The sequence below is a fragment of the Anolis sagrei genome, chromosome 2, assembly GCF_037176765.1.
Source record: "Anolis sagrei isolate rAnoSag1 chromosome 2, rAnoSag1.mat, whole genome shotgun sequence".
NCBI lineage: Eukaryota > Metazoa > Chordata > Lepidosauria > Squamata > Dactyloidae > Anolis > Anolis sagrei.
This window is the reverse complement of record NC_090022.1, coordinates 114,594,439-114,620,461: the sequence shown is the minus strand read 5'-3', so window position 1 is coordinate 114,620,461 and position 26,023 is coordinate 114,594,439. Positions and strand designations below refer to the sequence as shown.

At 38.7% G+C, this 26,023-nt stretch overlaps 1 long non-coding RNA gene across 1 annotated transcript; it reads left to right on the top strand.

The window, feature by feature from the left end:
- The first annotated feature begins 22,258 nt into the window (after positions 1–22,258).
- LOC132766646 (uncharacterized) lies at positions 22,259–25,480 on the top strand. The gene is made up of 3 exons (XR_009630530.2): positions 22,259–22,421; positions 22,632–22,727; positions 24,250–25,480. It is a non-coding gene; the product is annotated as an uncharacterized lncRNA (long non-coding RNA).
- The last annotated feature ends 543 nt before the right edge of the window (positions 25,481–26,023 follow it).

Here is a 26,023-nt window from a genome sequence, read left to right as displayed (position 1 = left end):
CCCATAGATCAAAGTGCCATTTACAAGAACAGTGAAGTGTTTTTTTTGTAGTAATGTTCCCACTCAGGCATCCTACCTCTAACATACATATGCGTCTATGTAATGTAATTCAGAACTGTTTTTGAAGGTACTGTATTCTTTCTAACATCATAAAATGCCTCTGTCCATTTTGTATCTAAAACAATGTGATCTCAAGACAGGGATGATGGCAAAATCCAACTCCTGAGGTCTGGCAGCAACATTTTCCCTCTCCCAGAACTTCGCCCTCTCAAAAAAACACTCTGAATTCTCTAGTTGACACAATAACGTTGTGCATTTGCAGCTCTCTGGCCTATTTTAGACCCAGGAGAAAAAATTATTAAAACCATAACTTCTGCTTTTGGGGAAAAAGATCTTTGGCTTCAAACACCTCATGTGGATGAAAAACCATTGAGAAATCGTGTCACCTGAGTCCTAGAAGGCACTAGTGGGGACTTTGTTATAAATATGTTACATGTATATATAGCTGATGGAGTGCTCTATAGAGGTCCCGGCCACTTTCCATATGATGACAATGCGCTATACTGTACCTACCTTTGTGTGAAGATCTCACAGTGGAATTCATTACAAAAATTGTTCAAAAATGTCATCCATTTCTAACGCCTTTTCTTACTTTTTCTTAATCCCATGGAAATAGTTTATCATGGTTTAAAGGAAAGGCTAAGAGAATGTGATCATTAGACAGCATCATCACTCTATACTTATATATTGGAGACAGATACTGGGCTACCCTTAGCAGCGAAAAATTATCTCTTACCTACAATTTAAGTTTTAAGCATACACACTTAGAAGTAATAACTGCTAATTTCATTTATTCTCCATGTAAGTATGTTCAATACTGCAGTTTGAGGAGCAGTGTTCTTCTTCTACCAGAAGCCATAAGATTACAATAATTAAAAATATACTGTCTGAATCACTGTATCAGACAGTGAAGTTAATTGTATTGATACCTATAGTTCAACACTGCATGGAATTACCAAGATTGAACTTCATTAATTAGTTGAGAGTCCCGTCAGTCTAGATCTGGCACAGAAACAGAGCATATTGTCAGATATTGGTGAGTTGCAGCTCCCAGCAGTTGTTATCCTTGGTTGCACTAGCTAAACTCAAGGGAATTGCAGCCCAATAATAGATATCTGCAGTTGCCCATTCCTGATTTAAATTGAAACAGGACCTCATCACATTGATGAGGTCTCCCAGGCAGGGCAAGCAGTGATGCTTCCCCCCCCCCCCCCCCCCCGTGCTGGTCCCATGGTTTCTTATAGAACACAGGACGCCCCTCGTATTCTGATTTACAATGTCATGAGTTATCTGTGAATGGTTTTTAGCTTTGCACATCTTTGCAGCACAGCACATTAATGGGTTGAAGTTTTAACTCTACAGCAAGATTTCGTTCAACTAAGAACCAGTGCTTCTCTGAATTGATGGATTATCACATTGTAACTGTTCCAGAATAACACTTTTCCACATTGTACTAGATTGTAACTAGGCCCAAACACATGCAAATGATATTAAATACAATTTTGTTTGTTAAACTCTTCATAACCCCAAAAAGAAACTTGATCTTTTCATAACTTGAAAAGTAATTTTTCATGATTTAAGAGGATAAGTTTTGTTGCTCATTTGCTCAGTTGTCACAAATACTTTGACAAGTAAAAGTTGGATGAGTCCAACTTTCTATAATTCAATTCAGCAATGCTGTCTGCATTTTGTAAATTGGAAATGGGTATAAATGATCTGTGGGGCTGATTTTTGGTGATTTGTTATCTTCTTCATGCAGTGGGGAACAAAGCATTTGGGCACGCACAGTATGAAGAATGCATCCTCACATGTAGGGTAAACTGTCCTACTCGCATATCAACCTGCCTATACTTTACAGTTATCTTTTGATGTTCCTATTATAAAAGGGAGAGGTATGTAGTAAATAGTGGATTAGTTCATTTAGCTTTTTAGAACTATTCCTAATGCAACTCTCCTGGCACCTACATTTTCATCATGTGCCAAATAGAGTTTTTCAAACATATCCCACATTGTAAACTTCTTTTTTGAAGTTACTCACCGCCTCCATCCAGTGCCTCTTCAGGTGAAAATCTCAGGGCCCTTCCACCCAGCCCTATATTCCAGAATATCAAGGCAGAAAATCTCACATTGTCTGAGTGTGGACTCAGATAACCCAGTTCAAAGAAGATATTGTGGGATTTTCTGCCTTGATATTCTGGGATATAGGGCTGTGTTTAAGGGCCTCTACTCTCCTTAATCATAGAACCAGCCTTGATTATGGAAATATTTAATTTTATTATCTGTTGTATTGTTATGAAGCAAAAATTAGCGCCACGGGAAATGTCACCACAACAGAACTACTGCTATTTATTTGTATTCATATGTTTGGTTAAATTTTGTTTAATCTTTCTCCCATTAACTTTGTATAAAGCATTTAATATTTATTTTTCTCTCAAAAGCTGGGTATTGCTTTTATATGATGGGGTGGGGCTGGTCTGATACAGGCTGTTTAAAGGGCCAGGTATACTTTTCAATGGTCAGAGTGGATTTGACAGTTTTCTGGGGCTCATCTGCCTTATCAAAAGCTTACATCAGTGTTATAATTTTTATCACTGAACCATGTTGATCCAATAATAACCACTATGTTTGAATTCTAAAGTAGGGATATCTGGGGACTAGTAGGGTGCCAACAAATATCAGAGGAAGTAACTGGCAAAATGATCCCTAAGAAAATTCTATGAAGAATTCAGGGGGTCATTATAAGTCGACAGGTGCCATAAAGGCACATGCATTCATATGTAAAAGCCCATATGCAGAGAAGGATTAAGAAATAACAGTGCCCCCAACTGGTCTGGTGTTTTAAAATTAACGTGAGGCATGCCAGAATACAAAAGCACAGCCTGGAAGACTCCTAACATGAGTTTAAAAATATACATGCCTTTAGCCCAGAGAGAAGCAGCTAAACAACTTAGCTCATGGCTCTGTTAAAAGAAGCCTGAACTGCTCTTTCAGACTTTTTGTCTCCAAGATGTTGTGAGATCCTTATACCAATGTGGTTGGCCAGGACAGGAGGAGGCTCAAATGCAAATACTAATAGCAGCAGAAGCATACATCCATCCTTGTCTGTAAAAGCAATACTTGTTCAGCCAAAGGTCAAAGGAGGGAGTAAATGCCAGTAACACTAGAGGTGCCAGATGCCAAGAAAAGCAGATGTATACTCTGCATCCATATTCATTTCCTAAGAATCTGAAAACTCTTTTTCATTCTTTGAAACCTTCTAGCTTTTCAATAGCATCCCAAAGTACATACCATTCTTTGAGTGTAGTTCAGCTATGTGCAGCAATGCAATGCCTTTTGACTCTGTTGGACTTAGTACAAAGTATTGCCGTCTTTGCTTCCTCAGCACAACAAAGCTCTGTAAATAGGACTGTTTTAACTACTCAGCCAAGTTTCTCCAAAGCAACATTGGCCAATTGATCCATCTCTCTTTCCTGTTCTCCTTGAAGAATAAAATGTGTGTACTATTTGAAAAACTATTTATCAATATAGAATACGTACTAGGATATCTATCTATATGCTTGTGCTTTTGTGCATGCACATAAGCTTAAATCTTGATTGGCAGCAGCGAGTCCATATCATTGTTAACATCCAGATGAGTAGAAGGCAAATCCTCAAATCTCTGAGAGCATCAGATCAAATTGCTCGGATTTCTCTATTATGTTGTCTTTCTGGTTGTTAAGAGCTGAAGGATAAAGCTTTACAGATGTAGCATTAACTGCAAAATTTGCTATCCGTATTTATGTTATGTATGTGTTTGTGCATGCACACATGAGCTCCTGTAATGGGAATTCTTCCCTATGCAGTTTCTTTTTATAGACAGTTTAAATAAAACATTGACAGGGTATTTAAACATGAAAAGATATATGTATTTAAACATGGTAATTACCACATGATTGGGACTTGTTTAAGAAAGAATTTAATCTAGATTAACAGGAGCTAATAAATGTCTTCCTGTAATCAGCAATAAATTGTTCTATCTGAGCTGTAGTTCCAACCCACAATCTGTACCAAGTCAAGGTTAGAAGAGAATCAACAGAAATGCCAATCTTGTCTGCCTGGCTGGTTACTTGTTTTTTTTATTAGATAAGTTTGCAGTGTAGCAAACCATCCTCCTCTTTTTTTCTGCTTTCAAATTATTTGGACTACAGCTCCCACCAGCCTTGGCCATCTCTGCCAATAGCAAGGGGTGATAGAGCTGCCGGGAAAGCTCTGACAGCTAAATGAGCAATCAGAATTTAAAAATCATCTAAAGACCTCTCTCTTCTGGTAGGCCTACCCAGCCAGTTTTAAGCATGAATTATAAAGTCATGCCCTGTGTATTTAATATCTGCTTTATAGAAATATGTTGTAATGTTTCTTTCATAGAACTACATTTTAATATGTGCATTTATAGAATTTTTTTGCAACATTTGTATATTTTGATTGTGCTATAACTTGCCTCAAGCTGCGAGAAGAGGACAAGGATAAAATAATAATAATAATAATCCCTAAACATGCTGATAGTGGTGGTAGATCGCTAGTTGATTCTCTCAGTTTATACCTGCAAATACTGAGACACTAGGAAAAAAATTGGTTAACCCTATATCACATATGAGGAACACATGGCTGCAACCCCCATCAGCTGTAGCCAGCATAGCCAATGGGTAAGAATATGGGGAACTCTGGTCTAACACATTCCCCATTCTTGCCCTATAGTAACAGGTCTATCTCTTGAGTTTTGTTATGCTGAAATTTGCATAATATAAACCAAGAAGTAGCTAATAACGGAGGGATTAATCTGTCTCAAGTTGGTGTCAGTTCTGCATATTTTCTCTCATAGGGTTGTCCTGTTTCGCCATTAAATGGCAAAGAAAAAAAGTACACTGGTTTTTGACAATTAATATTTAAAAAATAATGAACATATTTAATCACAAAACACACTTTTATCTCATACTTTCTCCAAGCATATATATACACATATTTGTATCCCAGCATGTTCTAGTGGTCTGAGTGTTGGATTACTACTCCAGAGACCAGGGTTAAAATCTCAGTGGAAACCGTATTCATTATTTCATCAAACTGTGTTTGTCCAATTACACCATGTTTCCGAAGGCTTGCTCAAACAGCCAGGTTTTTACTCTTTTCTGGAAAGCATACAAAAGTTAAAAGCATACAAAAGTTAAAAGATATAGAAATAAGCTCCATAAAAAGCCAGCCTTATACTTTTATTTACTCCACACAAAAATCCCTTCTCAGTTCTTGAAATACACGAAAGAGGAATCTAGATGAAATTCCTTCACCTTGACATTTAGTCTTCTAAATGCAGTGAGGTTTTGAGTTGCTTGTGGAAACAGCCAAACATGGCACCTCTGAAACAAATATTACAAAGTAGTACAGTACTTTTGTTGAATATATATAACTATCTCTGTAAAGTGATTTCTATAAAGAAGGAGAGTTTGCTTGCAATCCATCATGTACATACTTAGTTGGACACAGTACTTGAAAAGTTATTTTGTAGAACAGCAGATATAATGACATACTGCAAAACTATATGTAACTGAGCAGTGCTCTTAATCCCACTCACTAGTGGTCATTATAATCAATTCTCTTAAAATATCTTTCCAACCCAAGGTACCTGAGCCCCTGAGCTCACTGGAACTTACTTTCAAGTAGACCTATTTAGGATGATTTAGCATAATTTTGTATATGTTTAGTCAGGTGTCTAATCTGAGGTGTTCAAGAAACACAGTGTCATGATAGAACAACTGCAATGTTAGGTCTTTTGGTGCTAGACTTTTTTCAAAATACGGTACTTGAAACACCGATGAGGATGGGTCTGCACATTGTCTGCATCTTGAAAATTTGACTCTTTTGGATCATGTCTCAGAACGCATCAGACAACACAACCACTTTGCTAAACTGTCTGAGGCTTTTTCCTGGCTTAAAAAGACATAGAAAATGGACAATCAGCCTCTGGCATAAAGTGGGGATGAGGATGAAGCAAAAAAAAATTCCTCAATGATTATGTACAAGCTGTAAGAGGCAGTATTGGTAAGAACACAAAACAGAACATCAGACAGCCATGCATCCATGGCAAGTCAGACATTATTCTAATATGCAGCTGAATGCATTTTGTGCAATGAGACATACTATATGCGGTTGGCGATTTAGGATCGCGAGAAACAAGGCTGTTTCTTAAAATAAATAGATGAAACAAATAGAAAATTAAAATGATGACTGCTACCTTTCAGTCTCCATGACCTTACATTCATGTTATTTTATTAGGACCAATTGCTTGACTTCTCTATCTGTAACCCAGATGGACTTAGGTCTAGCAGTTTTCGATTCAAGTGAGTTGCCACCAGTGTTGTCAACTGTAACACTTCTATTGACCCACAACTTCAGGGTTCACTGACACCTGGAAAGTCCTGCTTTTCAAAACTGGGTAATGTCATGACTTTCACCATTACATATGTTTTTGTCAACTATGGCATAGTGCACCCTGCCGTTGTATCTCTGAGACAGCAACAGTGAGGCTGCCACTGTCACGTATTATGATGATCAGTGTTGTCATGCAAAGTAACCCATAGTGCCAGCTGGATCAGGGACCTTTGGCCTTCTATGCAGTAGAGCAAGAAAAGCTTAGAATAAACCCTGACTATAGCCCTGTCCTTTATTAGGTTGCTTCTACCTGCTGATTTAGCTAGAGATAAATTGTTGTGAACATTGTTGCTGTTAACACAGAAGTGGGGAAGGAATAAGAGCATTCCAGTTTCCTTCATTCCTCATTTGTAGAACACTTGCTTCAATTGTGCAGGTGGCCAGCTTCTCCAGTTTCCTCTTGTTTTCTGTTTCAGCAACCACTGTCTTATGCAGATTCGCACAGCAGGACCAAGCCTGAAGCAGGTTGCTGTTGTGCAAACACACAGATAGCCTGATGAGGAGAGTGACTGCAAATAGCTCCACAGTTTTGGCACCAAAACCAGATTGCTGTTGTTTTTGTTATTCTATTTCTCCATGTTACAAGCTGGAAAGATGCGGGGAATGCCGTGGATGTAGCGCACCTAGATTTCAGTAAGGCCTTCGACAAGGTACCCCATGACCTTCTGGCAAGGAAACTAGTCCAATGTGGGCTAGGCAAAACTACGGTGAGGTGGATCTGTAATTGGTTAAATGGACAAACCCAGAGGGTGATTCTCACTAATGCTTCCTCTTCATCTTGGAAAGAAGTGACGAGCGGAGTGCCGCAGGGTTCCGTCCTGGGCCCGGTCCTGTTCAACATCTTTATTAATGACTTAGATGAAGGGTTAGAAGGCAGGATCATCAAGTTTGCAGACGACACCAAATTGGGAGGGATAGCCAATGCTCCAGAGGGCAGGAACAGGATTCAAAACGATCTTGACAGATTAGAGTGATGGGCCAAAACTAACAAAATGAAGTTCAACAGTGACAAATGCAAGATACTCCACTTTGGCAGGAAAAACAAAATGCAAAGATACAAAATGGGGGACGCCTGGCTCGAGAGCAATACGTGTGAAAAAGATCTTGGAGTCCTCGTGGACAACAAGTTAAACATGAGCCAACAATGTGATGTGGCGGCAAAAAAAGCCAATGGGATTTTGGCCTGCATCAATAGGAGCATAATGTCTAGATCTAGGGAAGTAATGCTACCCCTCTATTCTGCTTTGGTTAGACCACACCTGGAATATTGTGTCCAATTCTGGGCACCACAATTCAAGAGAGATATCAACAAGCTGGAATGTGTCCAGAGAAGGGCGACTAAAATGATCAAGGGTCTGAAGAACAAGCCCTATGAGGAGCAGCTTAAGGAGCTGGGCATGTTTAGCCTGAAGAAGAGAAGGCTGAGAGGAGATATGATAGCCATGTATAAATATGTGAGAGGAAGCCATAGGGAGGAGGGAGCAAGCTTATTTTCTGTTTCCCTGGAGACTAGGACGTGAAACAATGCACTTTCAGTGTCAATCAATCATAATTTTATCATAGTATCAGGACTACAGCCATGTGCTCCATGACTCCATTCTATCGTTGGATATTTTACACACACTTCTACACTTCCAAAGAAATGACCTGCAGGTTTCACAACAATCTCATCAGCAAAATGTACATAGAATCATATAATCAAAGAGTTGGAAGAGACCTCATGGGCCATCCAGTCCAACCCCCTGCCAAGAAGCAGGAATATTGCATTCAAATCACCCCTGACAGATGGCCATCCAGCCTCTGTTTAAAAGCTTCCAAAGAAGGAGCCTCCACCACACTCCGGGGCAGAGAGTTCCACTGCTGAACGGCTCTCACAGTCAGGAAGTTGACTGTGAGATGGAACCTCCTCTCTTGTAGTTTGAAGCCATTGGAGTGTGGTGGGGGCTCCTTCTTTGGAAGCTTTTAAACAGAGGCTGGATGGCCATCTGTCAGGGGTGATTTGAATGCAATATTCCTGCTTCTTGGCAGGGGGTTGGACTGGATGGCCCATGAGGTCTCTTCCAACTCTTTGATTATATGATTCTATGTACATTTTGCTGATGAGATTGTTGTGAAACCTGCAGGTCATTTCTTTGGAAGTGTAGAAGTGTGTGTAAAATATCCAACGATAGAATGGAGTCATGGAGCACATGGCTGTAGTCCTGATACTATGATAAAATTATGATTGATTGACACTGAAAGTGCATTTCCACAGTTCATATTGGGGGTAATTTGTGCTTTTCCTGCATGGCAGGGGTTTGGACTGGCTGGTCCATATGGTCTCTTCCAACTCTTTGATTCTATGTCAGTAATGATTCTACAGTAATTTCACTACAAACCATCTCCTAATGCATGTTTTTCATTATAATTATAATGTATTTAGATTTGTTCCCAGTTCTAGAGGCATCCTCTGCCTTGTTGCCTGTAATATTCTAAAAAAGGCTTGTCAAACAGCCCTTAGCAACAGCTTTGAAGTGTTGTCATACTTAAATTCTTCACGATGTACTACTTAGTTTAGCTTTGCTTTTTTAGGAACACCCCAACAACTTTATTCTCAATAAATGGCTTTTCAGTAACAATAGTATCTTGATTGGCATGTGACAGAGGAACTGCTTTTAGTGCGTAAAACTGATAATTTTACCACAAGTAGATAACAGTACATTACTATGAGGGTGAGTCAAAAATTATCTGCACTCAGGTTATATTAAAATTTCTGTAAATCTTCCACACAGGTTATATGGCTGTGTGGAAAGGCCCTGGGTCACACTACCATATAATCCTGTTCAATGTGGATTTTATACAGCTGTGTGGAAGGGCCCCTAGTGATTCTTGTTTGGTGGATGTGTGTGTGTGTGTCCCAAGCCCTTTCCACACAGCTGTATAAAATCCACATGGATTATAAAGCAGTGTGAACTCAGATAACCCAGGGCCCTTCCACACAGCCATACAGCCCAGAATATCAAGGCAGAAAATCCCACAGTATCTGCTTTGAACTGGGTTAACAAAGTCTACACTGCCATATATTCCAGTGCAAAACAGAAAATGTGAGGTTTTATTCAGCTGTGTGGAAGGAGCCTGGGTTATATGGCTGTGTGGAAGGACCCTGGGACACTGACAGGAAAGGGTAATATTGAGGCCATGACAGGTGCTGGACAAACCACAGGTTAATCCAATCCACGATGGCTATCCACAATGAACCATCCTCCACAAAATCGGGTGCCCTAACAAATTTGTGAACATCCTGCGGCTCCTCCATGATGACATGATGGCAACAGTCTTGGACAGCAGTGGCTCCCAAAGTGACCCATTTAAGGTGGAATCGGGTGTCAAACAGGGATGTGTTATTGCCCCAACTCTATTCTCCATCTTCATCCCTATGATACTTCACCTTGTTGATGGGAAGCTTCCCACCGGAGTGGAAATAATCTATCGGACAGATGGCAAGCTATTCAACCTCAGCAGACTGAAAGCCAAAACCAAGATTACAACAACATCTGTTATAGAACTCCAGTATGCTGATGACAATGTCGTCTGTGCGCATTCAGGAGAAGATCTACAGGCCACTCTAAACACCTTCGCAGAAGCATACGAGAAGCTCGGCCTGTCACTGAACATTGAGAAAACCAAGGTGCTGTTCCAGCAGTCACCAGTCAATCCCTCTCCAATGCCAGTAATACAGCTTAATGGTGTAACATTAGAAAATGTGGACCATTTCCGCTACCTTGGCAGCCACCTCTCCACCAAAGTCAACATCGACGCCGAAATACAACACCGCCTGAGCTCTGCAAGTGCAGCATTTTCCAGAATGAAGCAGAGAGTGTTTGAGGACCGGGACATCCGTAGGGAGACCAAGGTGCTTGTCTATAAAGCTATTGTCCTCCCAACCCTGCTCTATGCCTGTGAGACGTGGACTGTCTACAGACGTCACATGCAACTCCTGGAACAATTCCATCAGCGCTGCCTCCGGAAAATCCTGCAAATCTCCTGGGAGGACAAGCGGACAAACGTCAGTGTGCTGGAAGAAGCAAAGACCACCAGCATTGAAGCGATGGTCCTCCAACATCAACTCCGCTGGGCCGGCCATGTTGTCCGGATGCCTGACAACCGTCTTCCAAAGCAGTTGCTCTACTCCGAACTTAAGAACGGAAAACGAAACGTTGGTGGACAGGAAAAGAGATTTAAAGATGGGCTCAAAGCCAACCTTAAAAACTCTGGCATAGACACTGAGAACTGGGAAGCCCTGGCCCTTGAGCGCTCCAGCTGGAGGACAGCTGTGACCAGCAGTGCTGCAGAATTTGAGGAGGCACGAGTGGAGGGTGAAAGAGAGAAACGTGCCAGGAGGAAGGCGCGTCAAGCCAACCCCGACCGGGACCGCCTTCCACCTGGAAACCAATGCCCTCACTGCGGAAGAAGATGCAGAGCAAGAATAGGGCTCCACAGCCACATACGGACCCACAGAGAAATCCATAACGGAAGACCATCTTACTCGTCCAACGAGGGATCGCCTAAGTAAGTAAGTAAAGGCTATCAAGATCGCCCCGAACGCAAATTCCAAGGAAGAAAGATAAGGTGCAAAATGAACACCCAAGCCCTTCAGGAGCCCTCCAAATGTACCCTTCTCCAAACAACACCCATAGAACACCCCAAAATGTTGAGGTCAGCTGGGACCAGCAGTGTTGCAGAATTTGAAGAGGCACAAATGGAGGGTGAAAGGGAGAAATGTGCCAAGAGAAAGGCACGTCAAGCCAACCCTGGCCAGGACCACCTTCCACCTGGAAACCTATGTTCTCACTGTGGGAGAACATATGTATCAAAAATAGAGCTTCACAGCCACCTAGAGACCCACCGCCAGGACACCAGACATGGAGAAACATCATCCTCGAGCTATGAGGGATCATCTAAGGAAGGTGACTGGACTCTTCTTTAGATTATTCTTATTTTTAAAATAATTAAAATCAACAGGATTCATCCATTTCATACCCAAAACTGGATTTTAAAGGGACTGTTAATTAAATAACATTGATGTATTCAGTTATCCAGATGCCCATGAAAAAAGATGCTCTATTACCCAGTGGACTGGTTGGTACACCAAATGAGCTATTTTCTTTTGCCTTTTTCTTCCCACTCCTTAAATTGCCTATATCTTTATGTTTGAAAAATTATACCGCCCTGAGTCGCCTTTGGGCTGAAATGGGCGGGATAGAAATAATGTAAATAAATAAATAAATAAATAAAGCTCTCCTGGAATAAATCATGCCAAGAAAACCCTAGGATAAGGCGAGAGGAGGGAAATCCCATCCAATGACATCACATTATTGCCATCAAATTATTGCCAGCATGACAGCCTGGAACCTCAGGTTTTGGCGGTAGCCAGGGGAGCCTTCGCACAATTAAAAGTTGGTCACCAGCTGTGTCCATACCTTGGGAAGTCAGACTTGGCCATGGTGTTCTAAAACTGGACAGAAGGGGGATTGATGTGGAACAAGAATTTTCTTAGATTGGGATCATATATTAATCAAGTCCTCAGTAAAAGGGTTGTCTAACTTTTCTCTTGGTTGTTTTGCTTTCTCTACAAACATACTTGCGATAATATATTTCAATATTTTGCTTCTTTTGATTTGTACCCATACAATTGAGTTATTTTCCTTAATGAATTTTCCTAGTTGAACTAATTAAAACGCATCATAATATAGTTCCAAAGTTGGTACTGCCAGACCTCCTCTTGAAGAGTGAGTATATTTCGAACTCACAGCTTTTCCACCTGTGATAAAATTCTCAATATACTTTTGCCATTTTCTAATTTTTTCCTTATGCATATTTAGTGAGATTGTACTAAATAAAAAAAATAGGAAGAGGTGATTTGACAGCCGCTATGTTGCCCAACAGTTATAGTTTTTGTTTGGAACATTTATTTATCTTTTTATATATATTATTATTTTGTAATTTCTATAGGTCAAATGAGGTTCTTTTTGGTCAAAAGGATTGCACAATATATAAATCCAGAAAAACTGACTGAAAATCCTTTTCAACTGTAACTGATCTTCTTTAGTCACATTTAAGATTAGCATTTTTAATTTTTGTATGTGTTTTGAATTTTTTTAAGTGTTCATTACTTGCACTATGCATTTTAATATGTTAGATAAGAATAACAAAATGTCATCCAGAAATAAATTTATCTTATGCTCTGTCCTACCTATCTTTATTCCCTGGATTTGGACATTTTTTATTTGCTTTGCTAGTGGTTCTATTGTTGATGCAAATACTATGGGGAAAAGAGGACATCCTTGTCTATTTCCTCTAAAAAAAGAAAATATTTCAGACTCTGTTCCGTTTAAATTCACTGATGATTTAGTGTTTATGTATAATTTTTTAATAATGTCTATAATTTATCTCCCATATTTATTCTTTAACAGTTCTATTAAAAACTTATGTTCAAGACAATCAAAGGCTTTCATAGTATCTAATGATATTATGACTACTGGGTTTTTATAGAGTGGTTTTCATAAATAATATTTGAAACTCTTCTGATAGAATCTGGTAATGCCCTACCCAAAATAAAATCTGTTTGGCCTGAATGGATATAGGACACAATAAATTTATTTAGTGTTCAGGCCAGAACTGAGGTAAATATTTTTGATCTTGATTTAATAATGTAATTGGCCTATAAGCAGATACAGATTGAGAGTCACCTTCTGGTTTTAATATAGGAATTATTTTTGCATTGTTTCAAGAGTCAGGGATTTTCCCTCCCAAAAAGATATTATTGAACAATCTATGCATGTTTGGGGGAAACTTCTCTGCATAAGTTTTGTTAAAAATAATGGGACTTAGTCCATCTGGGCCATTTTTAAGCCATTTATTTTTAATTTTATTTCTTCAAAGTTTATTATAGGAGCATTCAGTATTTCTCTGTGTTCATTGTGGCTATGATTTGTAGGAAGATTTCTGGCAAATCCTTCTATATTTGAATTTCTTTCCAATTCTAATGGGTCATCATGGAAGTCTTTAAATGTCTTGCTTATTTCATTCAGTTTGTTAGTAAGATCTCCTTTACTGTTTCTATTAATACCAACTCGGTGCTTGGCTACTTTTTTAGGGCATTGGACAGATATTATGTATTTTTATTAGTATATTATTAGTATATTCATAATATGATATTTTCAAATAGGCTAGGGAAAGATGTTCTCTGTTAATTTCCAGCGATTCTAGTTCAGCTCTCCTTTGGCATAATTGTCCAAATTCTCTGATTACCTGTCCTTTCACAGTTCTTCAAGTTTTTTCTGCAAATCTGTTAGTTTATTTCTCTCCTTCAATCTGGAGCCCTCCATTATGAAATTGCCAATAATTACTGTCTTCATAGTGTACTATATGAGTTGTGGACTGAATTCTTCTTTATTTTTCCACTCATGTAAAAATTATGTGTTGCTTCATATTTTCAACTATTTATATAATTTCTTTCCTTGGGATGTAGTTTTCTCTGCATATCTATTAAGTTATTTTTTATTGAGGAAAGAGCATTTTACATCCTTCCTTATCTCTTCTTTTATTTGTGGCAGAACTGTCTAATGTCTTCTGTATTATGCAGTTAGCTTTCACCTCCTATGAATTTTGGACCTTCTGTTAACTTTCCCCATTTTTTTTACATTACCTTAATAGACTGTTTTATTTTTATTCCCCATGTAATAATCTCTACTGATGCAATTCTTCAATTTATTCTACTGTTAAGAATATACATCTCCCTTCTGTATCTTTCAAACAATCAATAATTTCAAGATTGTAAAATTTCTAAAATTAATATAGCTACCACTCTCGAGGTAGAACTAAATTGTTCTACAAAATAAGACTGAGGTATAACTTTTTTGCTCCCTTTAAAAATGTGTTTTTGTAAACAAAAACAATATGTAGCTTCAAATTCTTTATAGACTTCCAAACCCTGTACCTTTTTGTTGGTGAACCTAATCCATTAACATTTAAAGAAACTACAACAATATGGTTCTCCCACAAAGTTTCTGTTCAATTTACTATTTAGTTCAATGAAATATCCTACCCCAATTCATTCCTCATCCCAATAAATGACAAGCTAACTTTTTCAATTCCTTGTTTGATCCTCCCAGTACCCCATACCTAAACATAACATGAAGATATCAGTCTTTTCCACTTGTAAAGCTACAGAAGAGGTTGTGTAAGTATATGATGGGACTAAGATATTTGGTATCTCATGATGTGTTTCTATTCCTCATTCTCCTTCATTTCTATTTACTGGTTCAAAACAGGAATAAGTATTTTTTGTATTTCTGAAACCATTAACATAATTATTCCTTTGAATAATAATAATAATAATAATAATAATAATAATAATAATATAATAATAATAATAAATTTAAGATATGATAAGCATAATATTATGTTAATATTATGCTTACTGTACGATTAACAGGAAAGAAAAAAAGGATAAGGACAAAGAGAAGAAGAAATAGAATAGAGAAAAAATAAAAAACCTTTAGTTTCTAGACACTTTCTTTGGATATCTTGCAACTCTGCTGATCAAATCTTTTGTGGGGTCTTTATAGATGATGATCTGAATAATTTAGGAGATTGATAATTCTCTCAATATCGTCGTTGATATTGAAACATCTGGGCACAATGCAAAACTGTTTCTAAGAGGTTATTCTGGTTTTCCTCCCCCTCGCTCTCAAAATTGCATATATGAATGTTAAGACATCTGTCCTAATTTTGTTGGTCTTCCAGCTGAGTCTCTTCTTGCATATTATCAAATTTTTCCTTTGGGCTTCGTTCTAAAGCTTCTCCTGCTATTTGCTTATGTCTGTCATCTAAGCAGCGATTTTCTTTAACTCCTCCTAGAGTGGTCTTATCCCTCTGGCAAGGTTAGCTTGAAATTCCTGTTTTAGTCGTTGTAGATAATCCATTATTTCTGAGTTTCTCTCATCTCTAGTTTTGTCATATCTTGTTTTTCTTTAGCTTGATATCGTTTGCCTTCTCTAGTTCTCGCTTAACTCACAACAGTGAAATCATTTTAATTCTCTATGTTTAGGTCCTGTTGATTATGTTTATTATTTCTTGGGATCTTTTCCTTATAGCCCTGAACAGTTTGGAACCCGCCTACCTGCATGACCGCATTTCTGTATACGAACCCACGTGATCTCTTCGATCATCTGGAGAGGCCCTGCTCTCGCTCTCACCTCCTTCGCAGGCGTGATTGGTGGGGACGAGGGAGAGGGCCTTCTCTATGGTGGCCCCCCGACTCTGGAACTCCCCAAGGATATCAGACAAGCCCCCACATTGTCAGTCTTTAGGAGGAGCCTGAAAATGTGGCTGTTCCAGTGTGCCTTCCCTGAATAAAGGAAATAATTCCCTGCAAAATATCCTGAGAAGCACTTTAATTACCCGTTGGGTTGCTCCCCCTACTTCTTATTTAAACCCTCCTACTAGATACATCCTACCTCTGTTCATGTCCAGCATTTCTTTTTAAAGTTTTAACTACTACATTTGGCCTGTCCATAGGTTTTTAAGTCCTTGTGTGTTATTGTCTATGTGTGAGTTATATTAACTGTATTGTTAATTTTGTTTATTCCCTGTTGTTTTTATTGATGTGTTGTTGGGCTTGGCCTCATGTAAGCCACTCCAAGTTCCTTGGGGAGATGGTGGTGGGATATAAATAAAGTATTATTATTATTATTATTATTATTATTATTATTATTTGCTGGTGGTTTCTCATCTGTTCCCACTTGTTACTCTTAAAGTTGATTTTTTTTGTCAGAGTGGAGAAGTAGAATTATGCTGCCATTTTCCAGAACCACAAACCACACCCTCTTCTATTTTAAGTTGTTTTAACATGTTTTAAATATCCCGGTTTCAACTGATAAATAGTTTAACATATTTTAATATTTTTTACATTATGGTTATTTATTGTTTAAATTGATTATATTATAAGGTGCTCTGAGATCTTTGGGTAGGATATAATGTAGGGTAGGATATAGTGTATACATTTAATAAATAACAAAATAAAATAAATGAACATTTATAAGATTCATTTTTTTGGTCTGAAATTAAAAAGCTTGTGCTACTATTATTTATTTATTTATTTACTGTATTTGTATGCCGCCCCTCTCAGCCTTCCGGTGACTCAAGGTGGTTTACAAGGCAAAATCCAATGCCACCAAATACACAATTACAATATAAAAACATTAACATCAATAAAATCATAACCGTAATAAAACATAATTCAATAAATACTCATTAAAACAATGTCCACTCCCATCATGTAGTTGTTCCATGAGACATAAATTTCAATTTCAGTTTTACTTAGTCACTTGATTCCTTTCTCTTTTTAAACTCTTGATTTAAGAAAATTAGGGAAGAAGCAGAAGTTGTCAGAAGGAGGGATGAAAAAGAAAGAAATGCAGAGACTGAATTATAATTTTAAACCAGATAAATACTTTCCCAATTGTTGAGCTTTTATTATTTTAAAAAAGATCTGATTTATAAGCTTTGAGAAGCTCTGCTGAATGATTAGTGTACCATATTTAATGAGCTCACCAGAGGCCAGCTCTCCTCCTTTCTGATAATTTGCTCCCTGGGTGTTGCCTACAAGATTGGGTTAGCATCAACATAGGTGTCCCTGAAGTGGGATCAGTTCCAGCAGTAGGTGCAAGCTTTGTGAGTGCAAAGTCATACAGCTCAGACTAACGTTTCTTTTGTTTAATAGCCTCTACTCTGATTGGCTTGAACCTCCATTCAGCCTGGCAAGAGAGGCATGGTAGAACTCCAGTAAGTACTTTCACCTCTGGTGCTGCAGAGCTAGTAGAACCATCCAAATTTTTCCATATGTGAGCTGGAGTGAAATATTCACCTAGGATTCCTGACACTGTTGATATCACTACTCATAATCTGAGAAACAACCTGAAATGTCAGTTTTGAATTCCAAAGAAAGAACAGTTATCTTATGTAAGCAAATAAAGTAAATAGTGGTGGAAGGAGGACACGACTAGCCATGTCAAATAAAGGGAAAAAAGCCTCACCCATCACCTAGTTTAAGCAGAAGCCGAACATTAAAAAATAAGATAGGTTATGTTATTGGGTAGACATACTGAAGGGGAAACAGTTTCATCTAATATATAAAATGCATTAGTATTGGGGTTACAGTTTTACATGGCTGACTAAAGACCCACAGGAAACTCTATTACGGCAGTGAAGAGCTAGCTATAGGAGCTGTGGGTCTGGAATCATCTTCATGATACCAAAGCATAAATCAGCAACAGCTCAGTACTGTTTGTTGTAAGTGAACACTCACATGCAGTCTTAAACTAGCATGACCAGATGTCTCTAAGCCCAAAATAAACCTTTTAAAGTTGCAGAGGCATGGCGGTTGCTTGCTGTTTAAATTTCTCCCTTTCACCAAGCATTTCATAAACTGAAGCAAAACTGCAGCATGAAGGGCAGGGAGTATTGTCTTGTTTTCTCAAAGCGTTATGTAACTCAAACTCCCAAGAGAATTACCACACTTTTTGCTTTATCCTTTTAAAAAATATTTTCTCCCAAAGCATAGCCAAGATGTTAGCAGTTTATGAAACTTCTTGCCTATGGGCACTACTGGAAAGATTTAGAAATACTGCTAAATTTGAGCTATGGCTTCCTGGAGCCTCTGAAAATCTGAAGTATTAAATAGTTGTTACTTAATAATGTAGCAAGCCTTTGCATAATGCAGCATGGAAATCATCATATTTATCATATCCCATACACTCATGGAGAATAAACATTGGAAGATAATACTGTATATACCAGGAGTATTCATAAGAAATTATTAAATATTTAGTTTTTCCAGTGCAATATTGCCACTGTAAATTAGATTCCTAAATATATACAACCGCACTTGTTTGTTCTAGAGATAACAAAGGTGTGTACATACACACATGCATATTTGGCAGGGGGAAGCAACAGAGATAGAAACTCCTACCTCAAAACCAGAAAGTTTCAGATTCTATTTGAAATACCCATTTTTTTTAGGAATAAGGAATTTGTGGAGTGCTGTTCCTCTTCATTGTTGTCTATGATGGCTAATACAGACAAATATGCCCACAACACTCCAAACTATAAACCTTAATCTTCCTGGCTCAATGTCACACAATTTCATGTCATCTCACTCAGAGTTTAGAAAAGCTAATAACATGGGAATTGCAACAGAACTTTCCAAACATTTAATGTTGGTGATACAGTTTTTAGACATGCATCATTTTGTGATGCAGTAATTCAGTTTTACGAGCAAACCAGAGCTTAAACTAATCACTGAGAAGAGATATGAACACAATAATAAACTGTAATAATGAAATGTATGGGGGCACAACATATCTCATTAAAACCATTCCTTTATTTTTTTAAAATATATATGATACATTGCTTATTTCATACATTACCTCTTCACAGAAGAAAATGACATTTATGAGAGGTATCCATACATGAATGCAAGCTATAAGGGTAGGAGGGAGCCAGTGTTAGCTGGCAGGATACACATGGGTGGAGTAATGAGTCTGGGTCATAGTTTATACTTCAAAAGTGCTATCCAATTGTCGGACCTTGTTGGTCAACATTGACACAGAAACCACCTGTTTCCACTGGAGAGGGCGCATGTGATTTGTGCACACCCACAATGGCTGACTACTAAAAGGGGATGGGTACTGCAAAAAATTTTGAGTTCTCACTCCTGGAAAAGGCTTTTCTTTGATCAACAGATTTAGCCCTTCCCTTTCTTAGGACATTCCATGTCTACTATATGCTATAGTTACAATACTTACCTATCCTCCCAATCAGTAAAAGGGGAGGAAGGACACATTAAAAAACAGAATATTTTTTTCCTTTCAGCATTGAGTAATCCTATGAATATTAAAATTCCACACAACCCTGCCCCCTTTCACTTGGCAACCCCAGTGTAAGAAAATTGGAGTAGCAAAATCTGGAACTTTTTGATTTGGAAGTAAAGGAGGTGGGAGAGAGCCCAAGAAGTTCCCCCTCCTTGCTGTATGTGCATCTTAATTCAAACAGAGTCCATTAGGTTGCTTTTGAATAATAAATGATGAGTCATGTTAGTGGAATCTAACTTTTCTTCATTAAACATTTATAAAACATAACCTGAATTGTGATACTTTACCCCATTAATTATTCTTCATTAGCAAAAGGAAAAAAGAAAATCAACTCTACAATTTACATTTAAGGAATAAACATTCTCAAAAACTCATAATCAAATAAGTAATCTGTTCCCCTGGAAGCATTCCTGTGGGGACACTCGTAATTAATATCTGAAGTTTTGCAAAGCTACACAGCCGTATTGCTCAACTTTGTTGAAAATAACAGATGTTTCTTTAAGCTGCCTTGCCATTTTGAACTAGTTATGTCATGTTCTTGAGTGGTGCCCAGTGTAGCTGCTTGAGATGGTGATGAGGAGCTAATATAGTTATGGACTTTATATATCATGCTGTGTAATCCAGGAAGCCACAGCTGACTTTATAGTAAGCTCTGACATGAATATCACATGGTTATATGTGTAAAATAGGGGGCCATTCTGGTATCTACAGGAAGATAAGGAGTGCTGCTTAAGCATTGTGCATTGGAAGCCACTTCCCTGAAGTAGGGTAACTAAATTTAAAACTAAATATAATGTAATATAATATATTGTATATACATATAATATTTATAATATTATAATGTAAAACAATATAGGTAAAGGTTTTCTCCTGACATGAAGTCCAGTCGTGTCCGACTCTGGGGGAGAGTGCTCATCTCAATTTCTAAGCCAAAGAGCCGGCGTTGTCCATAGACACCTCCAAGATCATGTGGCCAGCATGACTGCATGGAGCGCTATTACGGTACCAATTGATCTACTCACATTTGCATGTTTTCGAACTGCTAGGTTGGCAGAAGCTGGGGCTGACAGTGGAAGCTCACACCGCTCCCCAGATTCAAACCTGCGACCTTTCAGTCAACAAGCTCACCAGCTCAGCACTTTAACCCACTGTGCCACTGGGGGCTCCCTGTAATACAATATACTACTACTACTAATAATAATAATAATAATAATAATAATAATAATATATTATAATTATATGTTTTATGTTACATGTAATATTACTAATAATATTACAATATAATGGTATAGTACAATATAGTAATATATAATACTGGCATTGTACTATGCTAATAATATAATATATTGTATGCATATATATATATATCTTGTAAGCTGCTCTGAGCCACCTTCAGGGTGAGAAGGACAGCATATAAATGTCATAAATACATAATAAATAGGGCAACTAAACCTATTGCAGCTGACAATCAACCAAGAACAACCTGACATTTTGTTGCCTGAGACAGAACAGGATGCAGTTCCACCTTCCTGCATAGTCAAGCCAACTGAAATATGCAGGTTTACAAGGCAGAAAACCCCACTAGCATTTTTGCTTTGTCCCTGAACATAAAAATACATAAAATACCTGACAGTTCCCTATTTTTTAAAAAAGACCTGAATTCTTGTTTGAGGCAACTGCTTCTTTGTGCCTAGTGTTAGGGATTGTCCTGCAGTAAACATGGAGGAAAAACGGGTATTTGAGGCCCCTTCTTGCAGCACTACAACTCTATCTTAAAATCACCAGGACATGGCACACAGTACAGACGGCAGTGAAAAGGCAGAGATCTGCATAGTTTAAGGTTCAGTTGAGGAGTTCGGTTGCCACTCCATATCCCATAACCTTGGTTGGAGAGGGGCATTTTTGAAGTGCTACAAGATCATAATGAAATCCTTCCTATTTTTAGAAATGTCCCAGAGCTGGTGTTTGATATTTATGCATGAAGCAATGCGGGAGCATATTAAAAGGGGCACCCTGAGCAAGTGTTGAACAACGGGCTGTCTAACTACTCAGTCAGCTCTCAGCTCACCTGCTACTGAAGAATGGTGCAAGTTGTAGTTGAACACACTTACAAGCTGCTCTGTTTTTTTCCAGTTAATAGAGGGTCAGTCTCAGGTTACCGGTAAAGAGTAGTGCTGAGAATTGTACAATGGGATAGAATATTGTTGAAGGCTTTCTTGGCCAGAATCACTGGGTTGTTGTGGGCTTTTTGGACTGTGACCTCACAACCTCTGAGGATGCAGGAGGGAATGCTTCTAGAACATAACCATACAGCCCGAAAAACCTTCAGCAACCCAGAATAGACAGTTTTGGCCCAGATGGATGAATGTCTGCCTTAGTTTGAAGTGGCTTCTTATGTTTGAAAAGCAAAGCAAATGAGTTGCTGAAAGCTTCAACTATAAGGATGTTGTCATTGCAAGGAAAACTATTCTGACCTTTCAGAACCCACTAAAGAAGCAAGTTGCCCCTTGTGCACCATTAGGCAGGAGAGATTTTACTATTAATAACCGCAGACAGAGGCAAAGTACAGTTTTGGGTCACAAAAACATGACACTAAATTTAATGCAATCAGTCCACAGTATCAAAGGCTTTAAAAAACTTCTTTATTATTATTTTTAAAAGGCCTTAAAAGCAAGGGATGGGGGAAGGGAACATGAAGCCTGCCCTTGAAACCAAAGAAAGGATTTTGTGTTAAAAATAGTGACCAGGCTTCCCCTTCCCTTCAGAGTGATTAGAACATACTGTACTCGGGAGATCATCAGCCTTAGACACGTCAGCCTGTTTTCCTGGCTCTTCCATGTTCCTGTCAGTTACACTCTCTTCAAATTCTAACAAGATTTTAAGCTCTCCTCTTATCTCCTCCTCCTCTTCCCCTGATTGCTGTTGCATCTGCTTGTTTCAGCTATCTTTGGTTCCATCCATCACCATACTAACAATTTGTAGGAGAAGGTACACTAATTGTTTAGAGATTTGTTTCTAAGTTAAATCTCTCCTGAATTCCAAAGGTAACTGCATCTGTCATAAGCCAGACTGAATGTATTTCCATGCTATAATTAGCACATAGGATGCTGCTGACAAGCATAATTAAGTGGCCAGTACAACGCATGGCATGCCGCATTAGCCACTAATGTTTCTCTTTTTTTTTTTTTTATTCCTCAGTTATAGTGAACAACCCCTGCAGTCTTCCATTCAACAGTTCTTCCTTACCTGTTAACATATCCTGCAGCCAGAGGCAGCCCTAGGTAATTTTCAACGGTAAGCAAACAGTATTTCCCCCCCCCCCCCCCCTCACCAATCACTGATATATATTTTCTGTTCGTCGTGGGAGTTCTGTGTGCCATATTTGGTTCAATTCCATCATTGGTGGAGTTCAGAATGCTCTTTGATTGTAGGTGAACTATACATCCCAGTAACTACAACTCGCATATGTCAAGGTCTATTTTCCCCCAAGAGCGCCTCAAGAGCGCCCCTGGGCAAAATCAACTATACTGCAAATGCTTACTTTGCGTAATGAGTTGAGCCGCCCCTGCCTGCAGCCCAGAGATGAATCCTTCTCTTTAAAACACCCCTTTAGATATGGGGAGGACACAGCATATCTTGAGGAGTCCTCGGTGGCACAGTGGGTTCAACCGCTGAGCTGCTAAACTTGCTAACAGAAATATTGGCAGTTCGAATCTGGGGAGCAGGGTGAGCTCCTGCTGTTAGCCAACCTAGCAATTTGCCAGCCTAGCAATTTGAAAACATGTAAATGTGAGTAGATCAATAGGTACCACTCCAACAGGAAGGTAACAGGGCTCCATGCAGTCATGCTGGCCACATGACCAGGTGTCTATGGACCACGCCAGCTCTTCGGCTTAGAAATGGAGATGAGCACCACCACCCAGAGTCAGACACGACTGGACTTAATGACAGGGGAAAACCTTTACCTTTACCTTTTGCAACATGTCTTGCATTGTTAGCACTATCTATCCATGAATCTTTACTGGCATTTTCCATTAATATTTGCAAGCATAATTTTACTTGTTGATAATACTTGCAAACAGCCAGTAAAATAAGGCAGAATTAACGTATAATTCTCAACTGTATTTAAAAAATAACACTAACAATGTCCACACATGGCCAACCCTCCCTGTTTCCTTCCAAAATTAATATTTCAGAAGCACAAGCAAGCATTACTAGTTATGCCAGATTTGTAACACTAACACTGTTCTAATTAGAACTTCAGTAAGTAGCAACATTATACCAAAAAATTCACAAAGAAGCAATGTGTTACAAATAATAGCATTACCTTTAATGTGTTACTTCAAAGCTCTGGGCTAATCCCACATTTCTCTCCATCATGTTTTTTTTTTAATGAGAAGGCAAGAGATTTAAGGAGAGGCAGGAGAATTTAGGAGAATTGGAAGTAGGAAATGATGCCCCTCCACCATAAAATTCTGGAAATGAAACAAACTGATCGCAGAGGAAAAGCTTTATCTGGAAGTTATGAGTATGTATGTATGTATGTATGTATGCATTTATGTATGTATGTATGTATGTATGTTGCTGGCTGACATCAGCTTTAGAAACCGTGGACAACTGGAGGTGCCCTTATAGAGCAGACCATGGTGCCTACTCTGGGGCAATGGTTGTTGGAAGATGCTGGAGCCTCTTAATCATTCTCACTATTAATATCTTGTCCACTGGGGCTTAAATTGTTCAGAAGGAAAGAGATTAAGAACTTAAGATCTTTCTTTTCCTGTCTGCTTTCTTTCTTTCTTTGTCTTCGATCTCAAAGAATTATGGACAGATTCATCTAGTTCAGCCAAGTTGTTCAAATCACTGTCCTTCATTGTACAAAAAGAACTGAACAGAACAAACCACTTCCCTCTTTGCCATCTATGGACCTCATCACATTAATAGGCCGCCAGTTCCGTTTCACCGATGAATAGAAGGTGAAGGAAAGGCACATGTGATGGCTTGCAGCGACCTGCACACCCTCCCTCCTTCCCCCATCACATGGAGACATCGGGACCTCTGGAATGGGAAAATAGCCAGGGCAGTGGACACAATCACTCCTGAATGGAGCAGAGCCCAACCAGCCCCCTGGTTTTCCAAGAAGTTGGCAGCGATGAAGCAATGTTTTTATTTTCAATTTGCATATTCATTAAAAACAGTGAAACAAATCTATATACATGTACATATGCATGAACCAAAACTTCCTAACATCTATATAATAGTCGTGTTGGTTATGCTCTCCCCTTTTCCCAGCCCTCCCAATTTAGTGACTTCCTGTCCCTTGGGTTGAAAACATTAATATATTTCCATTCTTCCTTCCTATTACATTGTTTTGCTATTCTTCCTTCTGGCCTAATATTTATTATTTATAAATTCCCTACACAGATTCTAACAGATTAAATTATTAAGGCTTCTATAAAACTTTTTGTTCCTTCTTTTTTTTACATAGGTTAGAAATGGTTCCCAGTCCTTGATAAAGTTTTTTGTGTTTTTTTCTTTGTTATCATTGCTAATTTGTCAATTTCTGCTATTTTAAAGACTTTAAGTATCCACCCTTCTATTGTTGGGAAGTCTGCCTTCTTCCAGAACTGTGTGTATAATGTTCCTGCTGCTATTATCATATAATGTAATACTTTATAGCAGTGGTTCTCAACCCGTGGTCCATGGACCACCAGTGGTCCACAAGAACTAAAATAAGGTCCGCAGTCTCACTGTTACTACACCGTTGCAACAAGAGCGACTGGTCTCACAAAACCTTCTTATAGTATTGAGGCTTATTAAATATGGTTTTCTGTTTCATTAACCACCTCATCAAACGGGGTGATTTTAGCTTCCTAGGACATTTCCACCCCATGACTGATGGGTTCGCTGCCCATCTGATGATGCAAGGGAGCTTCCTGTAGAAGGCCTGCACCCCAACACGGGGCCTCCCCACAACGACAATGCTTTCCTCTTGTGATGGGAGCTTCCTCTCCAGCAGCTTTTTGTATAAACATGCCTGCTTTCTTTGTTTTTTTGTGGGAGGGTTGGGGGGGGGGTATTTGTTTTTGCTTTATGCTTGTACACTTTGAGCATCCATTGCCAGGCAAGCGTTCCTTCTACAGTTTGAATAAAGCTTCTGTCATTTGTCTTCATGCTGGTGAGAACTCAATTTATGTCTCGAAACATTAGTGGTTAGCAGAACTCAACAGGCATCCCTCGGTATCCACAGGTCCTTGACCCATGATCCTTGACCCTCGATATCCATGGGTCCTCACATTTTTGGTTTCATACTCCACTACTGCCATTTAATTCTCTTTGGCTGCCAGTTGTATGCCTTGAATCTCAGAATTTGAATCAACTGCTTTCAAGCCATTGATTCCATACCTGAGTTCAGCTGCACTGCTGCTGCCTCACTTATGCTTAACCTTTCATTCTTCCCCAAAACAATCTAATTTAACTTTATTGAGATAAAAATATTTTGTCTCCTGCTTGGCCATCTGGGGAAAAGCAAGTTTAGGGCAAAGGAACAAGGGAAAGGAAAATAAACTGCTTGTAAAGCCAAAAGAAAACAG